The 19,847-nt window shown below is 38.6% G+C and overlaps 1 pseudogene; it reads right to left on the minus strand.

The window, feature by feature from the left end:
• Positions 1 to 10,804: 10,804 nt before the first annotated feature.
• LOC133814595 (polyadenylate-binding protein-interacting protein 11-like) lies at positions 10,805 to 17,733 on the minus strand (annotated as a pseudogene).
• Between the last annotated feature and the right edge of the window lie 2,114 nt (positions 17,734 to 19,847).

Below are 19,847 nucleotides of genomic sequence, written 5' to 3' on the forward strand. Positions count from 1 at the left end.
CAGTGGGGTTTCGTGAGAGAGAGAGAGAGAGAGAGAGAGAGAGATAGAGAGAAGGAAGAAGAGAGCAAGGAGAGAGAGAGAGAGAGAGAGAGAGAGAGAGAGAATGGGCTGTTTTTTTTTTCATTAAGATTTAATATAATCAAACTTTAGTTAAAAAAAATTCAATCTTTTAAGACACACATAAGTTTTTAGGGCCCGCATCGCGGGTCCTAAAAGAAATTCTTTAAGGGCTCTCAATGAGTGTCCTAAAAAGTCCAGGAACTTTTGTTAAAAAAAATCAAACTTTTAGGACACGCATCAGTATTTAGGACTCGCAATGAGTGTCCTGAAAAGTCCAGGAGGTGTTTGTTAAAAAAAAATCAAACTTTTAGGACACACATAGTTTTTAGGACTCGCTCCACTAGCCCTAAAAGAAATTCTTTATGCGAGTCCTTAAAAGTCCAGGAGCTATTTTTAGGAGTCACATCTAGGTGAGTGTCCTAAAAAAGTGTCCTAAAATGGTGTTTTTGTAGTAGTGTAACCTCCATTAAGAGAAGATAATTGTAATTAGCTCCCATTAATGAGCTTAATTTTGCCAGGTGTCTATAAATAGGGCTAGGGCACACATTGTAAAAGATCATTTTCCCAATTTTCAGAGAGAGCTTGAACCGTGCAAGTTCTTCATGCTAATACAAGTGACTTATGGACTAAGGTTAATTAATAACATGAACCACAAAAAAATATATTTTCCTCTTTCATTTCTTCTAAGCTTTTCCATTGATTAGTTAGCAAAAAAGTTAGTCAACATTTTGGTGCTTTCATTAGAGGTTGAAGAAAGCAAAAGTTTCAGCAATCGTGAACACTCACAGGACACTTCTTGAAGACGACCTCCCTATCGCTGTGGGAGGAGAGCAAGTTCCCCACCACCCGCAGCCATTCCAGAGGTGGCCGACAATGAAGGATACGACGAAGACGATAGTGATAGTGACTACTCACAGTCGTCTTAGTCTGAAGAGCCACCAAAAGTGGCGACGTTGAAGGATCAAATTTCCTCCCTATAATGAGAAATGGAGGCACAAAAAAGAAATATCGCTGCCTTGCAAGAGGTGGTGAATGCCATGAGGGCCACGCTAGCAGCCCAAAGGCTACAGGTGGACCCCCAAGTTGAAATATCACATGTGCAACCAGCTGGTGTGCCACTTGCATGATCTGCTAACGTGCTGCAAGAACAACCAGCTGGCATGCCACTTGTACACCCAGCTGGTTTACCCCCTAGTGTGCCCAGCTCGCATGGAAGAAAAAGCTAAGGCTGCCCACAAATGGAAGAGAACTCGACGGGCATCTGGGCCCTTTGACATTCCGAGGAGGGTGCATGACCCCGAGGAAGTCCATGGAGTCTAAGGAGACCCCCAAGTCCACAACGCCCAAGGAACCCAGGGGCATTCTACCTAGGCGCACTGCAACGGATTGTGTCAAGCCTTGGGAAAGTGAGCCATTCGTGCCTCAGCAGCCTTGGGGAAATCTAGGGTTGTGTGCCAACAAGAGAGTGGTCTCCATGGACCAAGGAAATCGCATAAACATCTTGGTAAATAACAATTATATCGAGTTTGATGGAGAAACAGAAGTAGAATTCTCAAAGGATGGTTTCAACAGGCACACACAACCTGACTTGCGAGACAATCACAATGCTCGCAAGAAGAAGGTCGGACCTCCGAGATAACCTGAATGCTCGGATAAAAGAAACAATGCCTGACCAAGGGGCATACCCAACACTCAGTGCCAACAATGATCGTCATTGGGAACAGTTAAGGAATTTGAAAAAAATAATGTTAAATATGGCTATGAAGTAGGGCCATGACTCAGACTTCGAGGACGAAGACGGAGAGCCATGTGCTATGCACATTGTTGAAGCTCCACTGTCCAGAAACTTCAAAATGTCAGACATCACCCCATACAGAGGGATGATAGACCCATCTGACCACCTTTCCAAGTTCAATTGGTCGATGTCCGTGAACCACGACTTTGAATATGCAAGATGTCTCTGCTTGTTTTTAACATTGACAGGAGCAACTGACGAATGGTTCAAGAAACAATGACTAGGTTCCATTCATTCCTCGTCCCAAATTTCCTTTGAGTTTTGGAGATAGTTCATTGCACCCTTGAAGGTTAGCTTTGAGGTTAATGTCTTAGCTAACATTAAGAAAGGATCATTCAAGACCCTCAAGGAGTACATTAAGCACTTTAAGGAGGAAGTTGCGAGGACCAAGAGGGTCGATGATGGTCAGCAGCTCATGGCCATACAAGCTAGTATCTGACCAGGTTCTCCACTATGGGATGACCTGTAGAGACGCAGATGCCACAAGCTGGATGGTTTCATTCGTCGGGCTTAAGAGTACATACACTGGGAAGATGCCCAGATTGGAGCTTTTGGAGGACAATTCTTCGTTCCAGCTCCTACTATCCCAGCAGCTACAATTCCCAAATCTCATTTCTCGCCATATACTCCCACACAAACTAGTGTGATGAGTGCTCCGCAGTACCATCATACTGCTCCACAAGTCGGCTTCAACGCCATGCCCACTGGGTACAGAGCTGCTCCCACTGGATTCAGTGCTTATCAGTCTGAATTTAGTCCTGGAATAGCTCCTCCAGCCCAGTCTACATTGCTTAGTGAAGGCCTCAGTGGGAGCAAGCCTGGAGCAAAAGGTAAAGGGAGCAAGAAAGCAAAGAAGGCTTCTGAAGAAAAATACTCCGCCTAGTATTCCGAGTACACTGACTTAGTAGATACTCGGGAAAACATATACTTGTCCACGGAGTAGCAAGTCCATTACTGGAGACCTCAGCCCATCCGGAGAGAAAGGGAGAAAAAATATGTAGACAAATTTTGCAAATACCACAACGACATTGGTCACAATACCAATGAGTGCAGGCAGCTGTGTGATGAGATAGAGAACCTCATCAAATTAGGGCATCTACACTAGTACACCAGGGGTCGAACACACCATACATATGCTCCTTTAGGAGCTCTAACCCATAATCAGTTGGGGGTACCTCCCCAAAACCAAGGCCAAGTGTCTGCTACTTCGTAGCCCATGGCCCAAGGACCTCCTCCGGTCAACGGATGAGTAAGGACCATCTCAAGAGGACCCCATCTGGGGGGAACATTGAGGGGTATGCAAAAAAAATATGTGCGAACCTACAACCATGATGTGAAGTTTTTGCACTAGTTTAACTTCAGACATAGATGCCTTGAATGGCGGACCAAGTCACCACATTCACCAAGGAAGATGCTTGTAGAAGAGTGTACTTCCCACACCACAATCCTTTGGTAATCGAGAACCAGATTGCCAAAAAATGGTTACACGCATCTTGCTAGACAATGGGAGCTCGGTGAACATCCTATTCAAGCAAGCCTTCGAAAGAATAGGACTGACAACATGTGATCTCGCCCCGTGAATTTCAACACTCTATGGCTTCTAAGGTGAAGGATTAATCCCAATCGGGCAATGAAGCTTCCAGAAACACTTGGAGAAGTGCCTAGATAGGTGTAACGCTCTGGATAGCCAAGACCGTTACACTGTGTGTTTATAAAGGAGCAAGACTTGCTAAGCAAGTCATTTAGTAAGAAACGTGTTACTGAAACTATAATTGAACTAGGGTTAAAACATTTTGGTTACAAAAGTTACATTTCACATAATTTAACATTTTGTACATGGGATCCCAAAAGAAATAGAGTTTAAAAGACAGTTCACAAAAACTCCAGGTTATAAACATGTACTGGCCACTCTAAGGGCAAAACAGACATTTAGGCTTCTTCTGTCCTGTATCACTCCTCGGCCGTGGTGGCCGATCAGCTGACTATGTACATTCAGCCCTCGAAGCTCTCTAACTCAGGACTGGTCCACCTTGCTCTTGCCTTTACCTACACCACGAAGCACCCGTGAGCCGAGGCCCAGCAAGAAACCATAATACAGTGTATAAATAATAAACAACAATTAGATATACAAAAAGTCATACAGCTTACACAAGCAGTGGCATCAATCTTCAACCGATAATCAGCTATTCAGATAACAAACTCATCACAGTCATTAATCAAACAACATTAAACCTATCACGCCAAAATACAGGGTTGGCACCCTTAGGCCGCACCCTCTAATTATCCCACTGACTCCGACTCACTTAGGTCGAGCTCAGTGATTATATATTTAACCTCACCTACTAGTGGCTGAGCCGCGCCCTATGTGCAAATATTGATTCTGGCACTGTTAGGTCGTTTATCACATTTCCCCAAGGCATAATACCATCTCATGACATTTCATACAAATATAGGGAGCTCTTAGTCAAAACATAATCACATAACCGGGTGCAATTTCTTACATTTGATTCTGATAGCTTTGATTAGTAAAATCGACCTTCAAGGACGATTCCGTCCGAGCCCTAGCGTACACCTAGACACAGCCATAAATTAGAACCATCACTAAACTTAAATTCCAAAACTTACCCTCAGGACCAATCCTGAGCCCTCGCGAAGCCCTAATTCCACCAAACGGGGTGGTGGAATCAAACCCCGAGCACCTGGGAAAAAACCTTCAGAAATAACCCAAAAACTCCCTTCTGGAAACAGGGTAGCGCTACAGCGCCACAAAGTGGGCGCTACAACACTACAGGCAGAGCCAAAAATCCCCCAGGAAACCCAAGCCTAGCATTGTAGCACCCTAAAGCTAGCGATACAGCGCTACTTGAAGCAAACTCAGTACTATGAGTTTCTTCCTTCGATTTTCCCCGAGCCAAACCTCCATAAAACCCCTCCAAACCTCAACCATACACCAAATAGAGCCTACCATCATCTACATCTCATCCCACATAACCCAACAACACAAAACCTTGCCACATGCACCATCAAACAAGGAAAACAAGATTTGAACCCAAAACTCAAGTACTTAACCAGAAACTCAGACCTAACCCAGCAACTTAGATGATTAAGCTCAGAATTTTCTTACCTTTGATTGGGAATTTGACCCTAGGTTGTCCTTAGTATCCTTCTAGTTTAAGCTCCTCAATTCTTCAAGCTTAATTCCCTCAACTTCCATCCAATACTCAAGTTTAGAAATCACCTCAACAAAGTTAAAAAAAACTCAAGAACAACCTTTAAACTTTACCTTAATTAGGTGACCAACTCCTGCTAACTCCTCAAGATTTATCAAAGATCCTAGTCCCAAGCTCCAACCTAAGGTTTCCCCTGAGTTACAGCCTCAAAAACCTTCAAGGAGAGGTGAAGAAATGACCAAACCGAGAGAGAGAAAGAGATATACCATATACTTTGTTTTCCTTCTTTCCTTTTTCCTCTTCTTCTCTTTTCTTTCAGCTTCTATACCCTTCTACAAAATCCACTAAACCCATAAAGGCAGAATGACACTTACCCCTTATTAAACCAAATGACCATCCCCCCCCCCCCCCCCCCCACTTAAATCCTAAGCCTTTAATCCTTCCAAGGGCATTTTGGTCGTTTGTTCCCAATTCTCGCTAATTCCTCGAGTGTCTCTAATAATTACTGCTTAAACCCCGACACCTAACTAATCATCAATTATTTTTCCTCAATGTTGAATAGTCTCCAACATATTTCCCAAATTCCCATAAATACCCCTTGGCTCCCCCGAGCCGGGTATAAATCCCCACCGTGACTTTTCCGCTAAACCGCTCACTAGGATCGCCTTGAGTCACAAGCTGCAGATATATCCACATCATAATGTGGTGTCAGCAATTTATCACAAATGTTTACATTTATGCCCTCAACAGGCCAAAATTACGAATATGCCCTTATAACCTAATCAGGGCTTACATGCATACTATTACTCATAATCATGCATCTCATATATCCAAATAATCATATAAGCATGCTTATCACATAATCATGCATTTAATCATTTAAATCACACATTATCTAGTTATGCCCTCCCGACACACTAATCAAGGCCCTTAAGCCTTACTAGTAATTTTGGGTCGTTACAACTATCCCCTCCTAATGAGAATTTCGTCCTCGAAATTTACCTGAATAACTCAAATTTACCTGAATAACTCGGGATACTGATCCCGCATCGCTGACTCAAGCTCCTAGGTCGCCTCCTCGACCCTATTATTCCTCCATAACACTTTAACCAGAGGAATCGTCTTATTCCGTAGTACTTTATCCTTCCGATCCAAAATCTAAACCGGTCATTCCTTAGGATAAGTCTGTCTGCAATTCCAAGTCTTCATACTTCAGCACATGTGTCGTATCTGAGACGTACTTCTGGAGCATAGAAACATGGAATATGTCATTAACTCCCGACAACGACGATGGCAAAGCTAACCTGTAAGTCACCTGACCGATCATTTCCAGGATCTCAAAAGGTCCAATGAATCTAGGGCTTCGCTTGCCCTTCTTCCCAAATCTCCTCACCCCTCGCAGTGGTGAAACTCGAAGAAACACGTGGTCCCCAACCTGGAACCCCACGTCCCTATGCTTGGGATCAGCATAGCTTTTTTGTCTGCTCTGTGAGCCGAGCATCCTAGCTCGAATCTTCTCAATATATTCATTTGTCTTCTGAACCATGTCCGGCCCCAAATACCTCCTCTCACCCATCTCATCCCAATGAATGGGTGATCAACATCTCCTCCCATATAACATCTCATAAGGAGCCACTACAATCGTTGATTGGTAACTATTGTTGTATGAAAACTCAATCAACGAGAGATACTTATTCCACGACCCCTCAAAATCAATCATGCATGCCCGAAGCATATCCTCCAACACTTGAATCGTCCTCTGAGACTGTGGATGAAACATTGTGCTGAACTTCAACTGTGTTCCCATAGCCTTTTGAAAACTTCCCCAAAACTTGGAGGTAAAGATAGGATCTCGATCTGATACTATGGACTTAGAAACCCCATGGAGACGTACAATCTCCCTCACATATAACTCTGTATACTAATCCATTGTATACGCCGTCCTCACTGGAAGAAAATGGGCTGACTTGGTGTATCTGTCCACTATCACCCACACCGAGTCATGAAGCCCTACAGTCCTCGGTAAACCTCCCACAAAGTCCATCATAATATCCTCCCATTTCCACTCAGGAATACCCAAAGGCTGAAGCAACCCTGCTGGTTGCTGATGCTCAGCTTTCACCTGCTGATAGGTTAAACATCTGGCTACGTACTCCACCACATCCTTCTTCATCCTAAGCCACCAATATAATACCCGTAGATCCTGATACATCTTCATGGTACCCGGATGAAGTGAGTACAACGTAGTATGCGACTCATCTAGTATTTCTCGTCTGATCCCCACATCAGCTAGGACACAAATCTGCCCCTGATACTGTAACAAACAAGCCTCAGAAATAGAGTAGTCCTTAGCTACTCCCGCTTACATTCTCTCTAACCTTCTGTAACTGAGCATCTACCAACTGTCCTTCCTTAATCTGCTATATCAGAGTCCATTGCAGAGTAATGTTGGCCAATCGGCCCACCAACAGTTCTATCCTCGCTCTGGCCATCTCATTAGCTAACTCTCTTGAAATCTGGGTGGAACTATACAACTGACCTGGCCCCTCTGGCTCAATGCATCTGCTACTACGTTGGCCTTCCCTGGATGATAAAGAATATAACAGTCATAGTCTTTTACCAATTCTAGCCAACGCCTCTGCTTCATGTTCAGATCCTTCTATGTGTAGAAGTACTTGAAACTCTTGTGATCGGTGTATATATCGCACTTCTCCCCATGCAGATAGTGCCGCCAAAATTTCAGTGCAAATACCAACACTGCTAACTCCAAATCATGGGTTGGATACTGCTGCTCATACTCCTTTAGCTGTCATGACGCATAAGCTATAACCTTCTCGTTCTGCATCAACACATAGCCCAAACCCAACCTTGACGCATCATAGTAGACAGCAAACTTCCATTCTTCTGAAGGAAGACTCAGCACATGTGTAGTAATAAGTCACTGCTTTAATTCTTGAAAGCTGATCTCACACTTGTCTGACCAGACAAACTTCAAATTCTTCCATCTCAATTCTGTCATCGGTGCTGCAATCTTCGAGAAGCATTCCACAAACCGCCTATAGTAACCTGCCAAACTGAGAAAACTCCGAACCTCCAAGGCGTTCCTTGGCCTCGGGCGATTCCTAACTGCCTCCACCTTAGATGGATCCACCTTAATCCCATTTGCACCAACAATATGACCAAGGAATGTCACTTCTGGTAGAAAAAACTCACATTTCTTAAACTTGGCATACAGCTGGTGCTCTCTCAATCTCTGTAGAACCTGTCAGAGATGAATCTCGTGCTCTGTCTTTGATCTAGAGTACACTAAGATGTCGTCAATGAAGATGATGATGAAATGATCCAAGAAGTCCTTGAACACTCTGTTCATTAAGTCTATGAAGGCTGCTGGGGCGTTGGTCAAACTAAACGACATGATCAGAAACTCATAGTGCCCATACCTCGTTTGAAAGGCTGTCTTCGGTATATCCTCGTCCTTGATCCTCAACAAGTGATAACCAGATCGAAGATCAATCTTTGAGAACATCGTCTTATGCTGCAGCTGATCGAACAAGTCATCGATCCTTGGTAGGGGTTATTTATTCTTAATAGTCAACTTGTTCAATTCCCTGTAGTCTATACACATTCTCAGAGTCCCATCCTTCTTCTTCACAAACAACACTGGAGCACCCCATGGTGAGTAGCCAGGCCTGATGAACCCCAAATCCAGAAGCTCCTGTAACTATATCTTCAATTCCTTCAATTTCGCCGGTGCCATTCTATATGGTGCCCTTGACACCAGCTCTGCCCCTGGCGCTAACTCGATAACAAACTGAATCTCCCTGTGTGGCGGAAGTCCTGGTAAATCTCCAGGGAATACATCCAAGAACTCACAAACCAATCTAGTCTCCTCTGGCCCTGCTGGAAACACCCTAGTGGTATCCACTACACTATCCTGAAAGCCCATACATCCTCCCTGTAATAAATCTCTGGCTCTTAGCGCTAATATCATAGGTACGGGGGGTCCATATACCGCTCCCACAAAGACAAAGGGATCCTCGCCCTCCGGCTTAAAGGTCACCATCTTCTTCCTGCAATCAATAGTAGCTCTGTATCTAACAAACCAATCAATTCCCAAAATCATGTCAAATTCCTCCGTATCCAACTCAATTAAGTCCACTGACAATTCCCTACCATCAACCATCACTGGCAGTGCTCTAATCCTCCTCCTAGAAACTACCAGTTCTCATATAGGCAGTATCGTCCCGAACCCCGCAGTATAATACTCACTAGGTCGACACAGTCTATCAATTACCTTACTAGAAACAAATGAATGTGTAGCACCAGAGTCAATCAATACAGTAAAAGGAAAGCCAGTACTAGAAAGCTGACCTGTCATTACCGAGGGACTAGCCTCGGCCTCTGCCTGCGTCAGGGTGAACACTCGAGCTGGAGTCAAGCTGTCCACCTTCTCTTCTTCCCCTTTCTTGAGGTGTCCTACCACCCCGCGCACATAACAGGCCTTAGCCCGATATTCACCCAGATGGCATCTTCTGCACCTCGTGCCCTCAAGATGACTCCTCCATGAATCACCGCCTCCCTGACGGCCACCCTGAGTACCCCGACCTCTCCTATCAGGACCAGGAGTGGTCGAAGCATCAGGGGTCTTCCTCTTTAGATCACTGGGGCCTCCGCCCCTACCACACCTAGAGTATGGAGGCATCGCCTTGTGGCCCTCCCATCTCGTTGCACTCTCTTTCCAAATCTTGTTCTCTTCTTCCTCAACGGTAAGAGCCTTCTCAACAACCTGAGCATAAGTTGTCCCCCTAGGAATTGTTGTAATCCTCACATCTCGGGCTATCATAGCATTAAGCCCTCTGATAAATCTATCATGTCTCGCTGCTTCAGTAGGCACAAGATCCGGTGTGAACTTCACAAGTCTGTCGAATTTTAGGGCATATTCTGTAACTGTCATGTTATCCTGAACCAACCCCACAAATCCATTAACCTTTGCTGCCCTGGTGGCAACATTGTAATACTTTTGACTGAATAAATCCTTGAACCCTTCCCAAATCAATGTAGTAACATCCATGGTCTGTGATGCCACTTCCCACCAAATGCGGGCATCCTCTCTCAACATATACGTAGCACAAGCCACTCTGTCATGACCCTCTATCATCATGAAATCCAAAATAGTAGTGACCATACTAATCCACTGTTCAGCCTTTAGTGGATCAGGTCCTCCCTCAAAAGTTGGAGGATGTTGTTTCCTGAACCGCTCAGACAACGGCTCCCATCTGTTCCCAACACTACAAGAAAAAATGCTTTTAATAAGACCAAAAATGTGTTATCAAAACATTCAATAACACTTTTTGACGTGTTAAGACCGACTATGTTATTGTAGGTTAGGCTACTATACATAACGCTTTATCATTGTTATACAGATGTGTTATTATATTGTCAACGATAACACGCTTTCTGTGTTATTTTAATAAATAGATAAGTGTTTAATTATATTATTTATAATCGATTATATAACACATTTCAATACTTATAAATTTGTGTTATACTACACTTTAGTATAACACATTTTTTGTGCTATATAATAAAGTTTGCATAACAAAATTCTTTACTTATAAAAAGTGTTATTGTAATAGATATTATAACACATTTTTCGTATTATTTTAATATTTAGATAAGTTTAAATTCTCATTATATATTCATTTATATAACACTAATTTATTCTATTATATTTTTATTTATATAATTAAAATTAGCTTTCTAATATATACTAGCATCATCAAATGAACTTGATTTTCAAATAACAAAAAGTAAAAACATTCAACATTGTATTAACAATCCACAAATTAATTTAAAACATTCAATACTGTCATCAACAACAAAATGTTCTTTAAGTATTCAAGTAGTCCTAAATATTCAACATATTGAAAAGTTACTACTTTCAGCACAAAATATTCTACAGCTGCCCAACACAAAGCCTTCAAAATTAAGTATCCTTTTCTATTTCGCTTGTCACATCTGCAAAATAAACAAAGAAATATTTTATTGTTATTATCTAGCATCACAAATTACTACAAGAAAAATGCTATGGAAATTATTTCCAAGAGAGGACACCACATACAAAAGACAATCACAAATGCGAAGCCAAGGACAATAAAAATGCGAATACAAAAGCAATGGAAATTCCCTTTGATTTCTGTTTTCCAGAAAAAGAAAAATTTTCATCAAACTTTATAATGTATTTCCAAACTAAAAAAAAATTCAAGGACCCAATTTAATTGAAAACAGAAATCAAATCCCTTTTATAAAGAATAAACTAAGCAACATTGATAATATAATTGTTTCACAAGTACTATTTTTCTCTACTGTATGCACACAAAGCTTGATTAATTAATAGTAAGAAATCAATTATATAGAAAACTCATTCAATATAAAAATCAGAACAACAATTTAAATGTAGATAATACTAACATACATGAATGATCCTGATTATTGATTTTGAAATCTTTATAGTATAAGCTTAAAATAGATGGATGGATTTTTTAAAAGAAATAGAAGGCAATCTTGCATACCTGGGAAAAGTGAGGATTCCTGGGTGATTGTGTAGATGACAGAGTCTTTACTTCTACGACATTGAGGACTTGATGTGAAAAATCGAAAAGCTCAAGCACACTTCCAGTATTCATATTTGCCTTGTATAAAAGATCTGCAATTGGAAGACACTTCAATATTTTAAATGAACTATAAAAATAAAACCAAGATTCGCATATCAATTTAGGAAGCAGAGAATTTAAGTTATAACTCATCCAAATTATATTTAAGATTCGCATATCAAAAGATCTGATTATTCTTGATGCTTTTCGCTAGTGTTATGACTCATCCAAATTATATTTATCTGTAATTATTTGTAATTCTTGGTGTGAAGACTCTCATTCCATAGTAACATTCTTAACACCCTCGTAGTGAAATTTGTACTCCTTGAAATTTTAAGAAAGCTCTTGTATATATATATATATTAAGTGGACCAAAAAGAGTAGTCATTTTCAAGTTCCCTTTAATTATTGTGGGAGCGTGTGATATTCACAGATAGAGACAATGTGGCTAAAGGCCTATGCACATGTAAAGCCAAAAGAAAATTGCTATCATCCATTTTCAGTCATCACTCCCAAGTTTCCAACCACAACCAGTACTAAATTGTTACACATTTCACAATTTCAAAATAACAAATCAAGTGAGTACACCAACATCCCTCTATATGCATGTTTCAGCTACATATACTACTTAAAGTTTAAGAAGACTCCAATTCTAATGCTATAAAGTTGTTTAAACCTGAATAACACGAGATGATTCCAAATAAAATTCTCTAAACCATAGGAAGCCAAGGTCTGTCAAAGTTGCAACGGTTGTTGCACATAGAATCACATGAAGGTAAGATATAACTTATAAGATAATATCATAATATTAATGATAGTTAATCTAGCTTATCAACTTTGACAAATTCAAAGGCTGGGTTACACGTGTGATATGGACAATGTTAGGAAAATGGAGCCAAAGGTGACTAAGCAAAAATACCTGCACATTGTCAATATTATCAAAGTCTCGCTTAGCAAGCCACTTTCCATTAAGTTGAAATTAAAATAACTCCTAAACTTTTAGGGAAAAAGCATAGAAAAAGTGGGGTACATGATGTACTACCATATAGACCAACTACTAAGGAACCAAAATATGCCACTTAAAACGTGTTTGTATGCTCAATGGTCAAAATGCATGTTTAGAAGAATTGATTGCAGAACTTGAAACTCTATCAATATGTACCAACAAGATAAGAGAATTATGTACACTTGCTTATTATCCAACATAATCATATAGAAAAACAATAATAAAAAAAAATGCACTTGAAAAATTTCTTTAGCATTTTAATCAGTTAAAGGTTTTAGCCCAGTTTCTTCAATATTGCTTACTGTTAGCCAAAATACCCATATAAATGAATCCATGTGGTTGTTATTTCCATATTGCTGCAAGCCCAAGTATGAATGAAAGCTAAATGGTAATTGACACCAATCCTTCCATAACTTCTACAATTTATTTTAAAATCACAATAAAGAAAATGGAAAGGGGATATTTTTAATATAGAATAATGTACACTAAACAAATAGAAGAAGAAAAAAACATATTTAAAATGTCATAAACAGAGAAAATAAAATATGATCATCATTAGATAAAATTATAAAAGATTCACCCAATTATTTAAAACAAGTTTTTCTATTATAAATCAATATATTTAATGAAAAATAAACTTAATCTAACTAGCTAATGCTAAATGTCCAAAACAAGAGAGAAATACACAAGCAAAAACATAAATCAATGTTTAAAACAATGAGAAACTATATATACCATGGACATGAGTGCAAGGAGTGTTCTCAGAACAATATATATAAATATATATATTCAATTAGTACTGTATTATATATGTTCCAATAAATTAACAAGCAGGAAGAGAAATAAGCATTAAATATGCATGCACAAAAATAAGGCAGAAGCAAATGAGGGAACACTTGAGAATAGGCATTTCAACACAACCCATGAAATCATAAACTTAATTTAGGATCAATAGTAATAGAATTGAAAAATAAATCACATGAAAACAGAGGAACGTATCCACAATATGACACTTAAACTTCAATCCAAAGTCAAAAAACACAGCAATTCATATCAGTGGCAAATTCTAGCCATCAAAATCTATGGCTGACCAACTTTGAGGATATGCAAGAGAGTAATATAGTATATATATACTATATGTATGTATGTATATATATAGTATATGTATGTATATATAGATTATTCTCTCTTTGGCCATTAAACAATTTTAGTTCTTTCCCATTTCAAATCCAAAAAAAATAAAAATAAGCCAAGACAAATAAAAAATACACACTTACAAAATTATGTCTTCTTATCATTTAAATATCTAACTACTCAAAAATGCAAGTCCAAAAACAAAAATGTTTAAAAATTATGAGATAAGAAAAATGTCAAAAGCTCACCAATAACGTGAAGAAGCCAATATGAGAGTTGCTTAAGGAAAACAACTCATTTCCCCTTAAAGCGAAAAATGAAAGTGGAAAACTTATAGAAACAGAGATATTGCACTTAGAAAATTAATAAATATGTTAATAAAAAGAGTCAGCAAAAAGGGTGAAAAACAATACTAGAACAATTAATAGTACCTGCACTTAAATTGTGGAGTGTCATTGCTTGCTTGGCTTCGTTCATTCCACTACATCGTATACAAATATATATAAATCTTACTCATACTAGCTAGCCACCTAAATATTTTAATGCTACTAATAATATAAAACTAATAGATTTGACAAAAGTGGCAACGAGACCAAAACAGAAGCAATCCATTTTGCTAACTTATTACTCTTTTCCAATGACTTCAATTTGGTTTATATCTAAGTGACATCTCACATATTACTTGTTATGTTTTGCTCCTTATTTTTTTTTACTATTTTAAAGAAAGGGAATAGAAAATAAATTAAATAGAAAGATTTCTGCACTTAATATTACTGTTATATAAATATGAGAATACAGTATTTAAGAATGGGTGCACTATTCAATTTATAAATCTGCATAGTTCATATTTGTTTTCTAAATGAATAGACAAAGAAAAATATTTGAAACACCTCTCCAAGACAGGTAATATGACAATCAAAACTTATTCAAACACATCAAACTTCAAGTAGAAATTAGAAAACAGAACTTCAAGTATGAGCAAGATCATATATATTTATATAAATATAAAAACCATAAATTTATATTGGTGCGACCTTAGTAGTTTATACACATCCAGTTTGTGAATCATCTTGAGCACTTCACAAGTAATCAAAACAGAATTACACACTCAATACAGTCATTGCCTAATTATGTTTATGGGATGTGTTAAATTACTCACTCATTTTCATGAACGTAACTTACCAATGGTTCTTGTCAAGTTCAAACTTCCATTGATCCATCCAACTTGAATGTGTCCTCCAACTTCCAAAATCCTATCTTTCTCAACCTCTAAATCTGGCTGATGATTTTTAAACAATTAATATGCCTGAATAAAATCTTCATGAAAACAAGACATGAAAGTGTTTTGCTTATATTAGAGGTACTACGACAGATTTGCCTAAATTTCGCATTATAACCAATTACAACAAATATATAGATAGGGAAAACAAGAGAGAGACTCCCGTGTGGTGTTATATAAGTATTTCAAGCTAAACTAATATGAAAACTATTTCTTTTCTATTTTGACCATTCTAATATAGTGACAAATGAATATAATCCAGCCTAATTATGTCATTTTCTTATTCAATATGACTTTATATAGTAGAGCCCAAGATCTTTGTAAGTCCTTAGTTAAACCATAGCACATCATAAAAATAAATTTAAACAAAAATTAATTGCATAATCCTTTCGTTAGCACGAAGAGAAAACTTAAACAAAACTTTTATATAATTAAAATTTTCTTTCATTCTATTTTTTAGTTTTCCTTAGAAGTTTATTAAGACCCACAAAGCCAAGGAAATAAAGAAATAAGTACATGAAAAATAATAAAATAAAATTATTAGAGGGATTACCATAAAAGTCTGTAGCTCTAAAATGTGAACAGACTTCCTCACACTATTTATAATGAGTCGCATTATTGCACTTTTGGCATCTACACGAGTATTTCCTACAATACTTTCCAGATGCAAAGAAAGAAATAGCTACCAAAGAAGAACAATCATTTAGATATCATGTTAGAGAAAGGAAAAGAGAGTATGAGATACAATAAATATTTCACCAAACTACTACTAATCACGAATCAAAACAGAGGTAAAATTCCATTCCAATTTTATTACTCTCTAAGTATTTTGAAGCTAAAACTTTAATAACTAAAACTTTTAAATACCCATACCTCTCCACACCTACTATTTCAAACACCTCCCAAAAATCTCAGAAATCAAAGCTATGCTTGCAAAAAGAGCTTTCTCAAACCATTCAAAAAGTTCTAGATTTCTTTCAAAAAAAATTAAAAATAGTAATAAAAATTCTAAAACCTTTACCTTAACTACTCCTATTAAGATCCAAATGTAAGTGAGTGTGAACGTCAGAGGCATGAGGGTGGAGCTAACAGATATGGAGCTATCATACGAATGAGCTATTTGGGGGAGAGAGCATAACAATGAGTGAGAGAGAGAGAAATGGGGTATTTGGTTTTAATACTTCAATTTAGTTTTTCACTTTCCCGCTTGATCTTTCTTTTAGGCCCGCCCTTATTTCACTTTAAGGATTTTTTATAATACATTTTTAGTAAAGTTATAGTGATGTATCAAGGAAAACATTGATTGGTGTAGTGAATAGACCTTCCTTAATTTCTACATTAAATATAACAGTTAAAAATGGTGGAAAAGAAAGCATATAATACACAAACACATAATATTGAATGTAGGAATATTGAAACAGATAGATATCATTACAAACTCAACAAAGGCAATACGAGTAGAATGATGATAGTCCCCAAGCAGCCTTAGGCGATAAACCTGCATTAGAATAAATGTTTATAAATGCAGCCCCTCACAAACGGTATGAAGGATTTTAGAATTATAAAAGAAAGAGAAAATGTTAGCAAAAGCACTAACCTCTCCACAGACTGATTCAAAAAAGAGTTTAACATCAGCTTGAGCAACCTCAACAAGACAAACCGAATAAACGTGTAAGAAGTTCCACAAATAATTGCTCTGGGTCATTTTCAACTACAGACTACAAGAAAATCACCTTTTTGTCAATATTTGTACAATGAATGGTTCATCGTCAGTCTGCAATGAAAAACAATACTCAATTGATAGATTATAAAATGGAAATGACTAATGCATTCCAGAGTTAAAAATAAAGGCAATAGTCATAAAATCAAGGCTCTATACCCTTGGCAAAAATGTTGGGTTAACTGGTGCAATAGCTGTTTTGGAGGGCAGTACTCTGGCAGGGTAAAATCCAAGCATTGTCCCTACGAGACTCAAAGCAGCCCTTGCGCCTTCTGTTAATCAGATATAAAACTAAAATTGATCAAAATGTCCTATCATTCATAACCGATCTAAAGACCCTTTCATAATGACAGACCAGTAATGATGTTATAAGATCAAAATTACCTTCATCAGTGAACTCAATGAAGGCAAAATGAAGTACTGAGTTTGGATCACCACAAATTCGGCAATCAACAACCTTCACAATGGAAATAAAAGCAGATAAGAAAAACTATTCCAAATATAAATTAAAATCGCACTATCACAGAGCTTCTACTACGACATTCATCATTTTTTTCAGCAATTAAAGGGGAAAGAGCAATCAAAGAGTAAGAGAAATAGTGAAAACACAGAATTGTAAACAGTTCAGATACCATAAGATTAGAGCAATTACCTGTCCACAAGTGACAAAAAGAGCTGCAAGTTGTTCTTCAGTGACCTATGTCCCAGTTACCAATGAATTAGTCATGCATACACCAAAGAAGAGGTTAATAATGGGCCTAATGGAATCACTAAAAATATGTTGCAAATGGCTTACCTATTGATCAATGTCAGAAACATAAACAATTTTTCGAATTCTATCTTCCCGTTGTGCCATACTAGTCCTGCTGTTCATTCTCCATTTTCCTTGGTTGTTCCTCCTAAAAACAACACCCATCAACAAACTTTTCAACTTGGTTCTCAAGGTTAGAGTTCAATTCACATTAGTTTTAAATCATAAATCATGGTTTTCTTCTTTACCCAACACACTTCATAGCTGAACAAGTTTACATATGAGTATATCTTCTACTCAACACATCATTTTGGTCGCCAATCACAAGCTACAATACACAAATAGCAGGAAAATTGTGGAGTTCGCAACATCCATGTTCTTATTTTCTATTCCCAGAAACCAAACATAATTTCACATATTAATTTCAAAACAGAAGACTTAATAGTAGTAATATCCGTCGAGCATTGAATCCATTAGCGTTTCTGTAATGCCCCAAATTCCCTAATAAGGTTTAGGACCTTGATTAGGAGGCCGGGAGGGCCATAATTGCTTTATTATGCTATTTAATGATAATATGCATGTTTAGGTGTATTAAATATGCATGTGAACCCATTTGTGATTAATTGGGTGATTTTCATATTTTGGCCATTTCGGGCATTTTTGGCATATATGTGAAATGGCGCGTGGTGCTTTGTTATTATCTGGGTATGCCAGGGTTACCCAGCACAAGACGATCCTAGGCGGTAAGCTAGTGGGAAAGTCACAACGGGATTTAAGCTTGACTTGGAGTAAGTCAAGGGGTATTTAGAGCATTACCGGGTTATTGGGTAATGGGAATTAATATTTGGTGATAAATTGGGAGTTAGTAAGACCAGGGGGAAATTCTAGAAGTTTTGACTATAATGTCCCCGGGGGTGTTTTCGGGACCCCGAGCATTAGGTTTTATTGGAAGCTACTTAAGCTTGAAGTAACGTTTTAAGAAATAAAAAGAAACATTCTGTACGTTCTCTCTCTCCCTAAAGTTCCCTTTTCGTTCCCGATCGCATTTTCGAAGGTATCTTGAGTTCTAGGACTCGAAATAAAGCGAGGATCGAGGCATAGCAATCCTAAGGAGAATTAGAAGCTTATTAGCCGGAGGATTTAGTTGGAAACAACTCAATCGGAGGTAATTCAAGTTTAAGTTTTAAGTTTTTAAAAGTTTTTAAGCTTGAATTGGACTTTGTGAATCGTTGGGTTTTTAGTTTGTTTGAACCTCTGGTTTTGGTGGTTTTGGACCATTGGGGAGTTTGGGAACTTTGATTTGATGATTTGGGAATGTTTAGACATGTTTTTGGGAGGTTTTAAAAGGTTAAAACGAAGGAAAAATGGCTGCCCCGAAGTTGGGCCGCGACCCTGTTCTTGGGCGCCGCGGCCCTTGCTCGAAGAAGCAGGTGTCAGGATTTGGCCTTGCTGGGCGCCGCGGCCCTTGATGGAGGGCGCCGCGGCCCTAGCCTCAGAGAACCCTGGGGGCCGCGGCCCACGGTGCTAGGGCCGCAGCCCTTGCCCTGTTTTCACCCCGTTTGCTCGTTTTGACCCCGGAAACATGGTTTTAAGCCTCGGGATCATTCCTACTACCCGGATTAGTGAGGATTGATGTCTTGGAGGCTAAGTTTTAGTTCAAGGGTTGGTTTTAGAACTTGAACTCATTGGATCATCATTTGTGGTTGTGACTAGTTTAACACTAGAGGCTTGGATCAGGATCGTGCTTGTGGCTCATTTGTTGGTAACCTCTGCTTGGACCAAAGGTAAGAAAACTGCACCCCATATGTGACATGCATGGTTATGATTGATGCATGTTGGATGTTTAAATGTAAACATTGATAGCATAATGAATGCTTGGCAATCTTGCCATTTGCATATGATTATTGTTGAGGCATGCAGGATGATTAAATGTGATGCATGTGATGCACGAGAAACATGTGATTAGGGCATGCCATGAATGATGAGTATGAGATTGGTCAGAGCTTGAGTCTCTGAGTTTGTGCATGATCATAATTATGCTAGCAACTGCTTAGTAAGCATGCTGAATGCCCTATTCTTGGATAATTGGCATATGATACACATTGATAGCATTGCTTACCTGTGCATGGTACTGACTAATTAGTCAGAATGGTCTTAGCGTGTATCACGCAAGCCATCAAAGATGAGGTCTATTTGACTATCAGCATTGAATGACTCAAAGAGCATTAATGCCAGACCGACCCCGAGGGTCGATGAATGAAATAAGCGCTTGGAGGCTA

The sequence above is a fragment of the Humulus lupulus genome, chromosome 2, assembly GCF_963169125.1.
Source record: "Humulus lupulus chromosome 2, drHumLupu1.1, whole genome shotgun sequence".
Classification (NCBI taxonomy): Eukaryota; Viridiplantae; Streptophyta; class Magnoliopsida; order Rosales; family Cannabaceae; genus Humulus; species Humulus lupulus.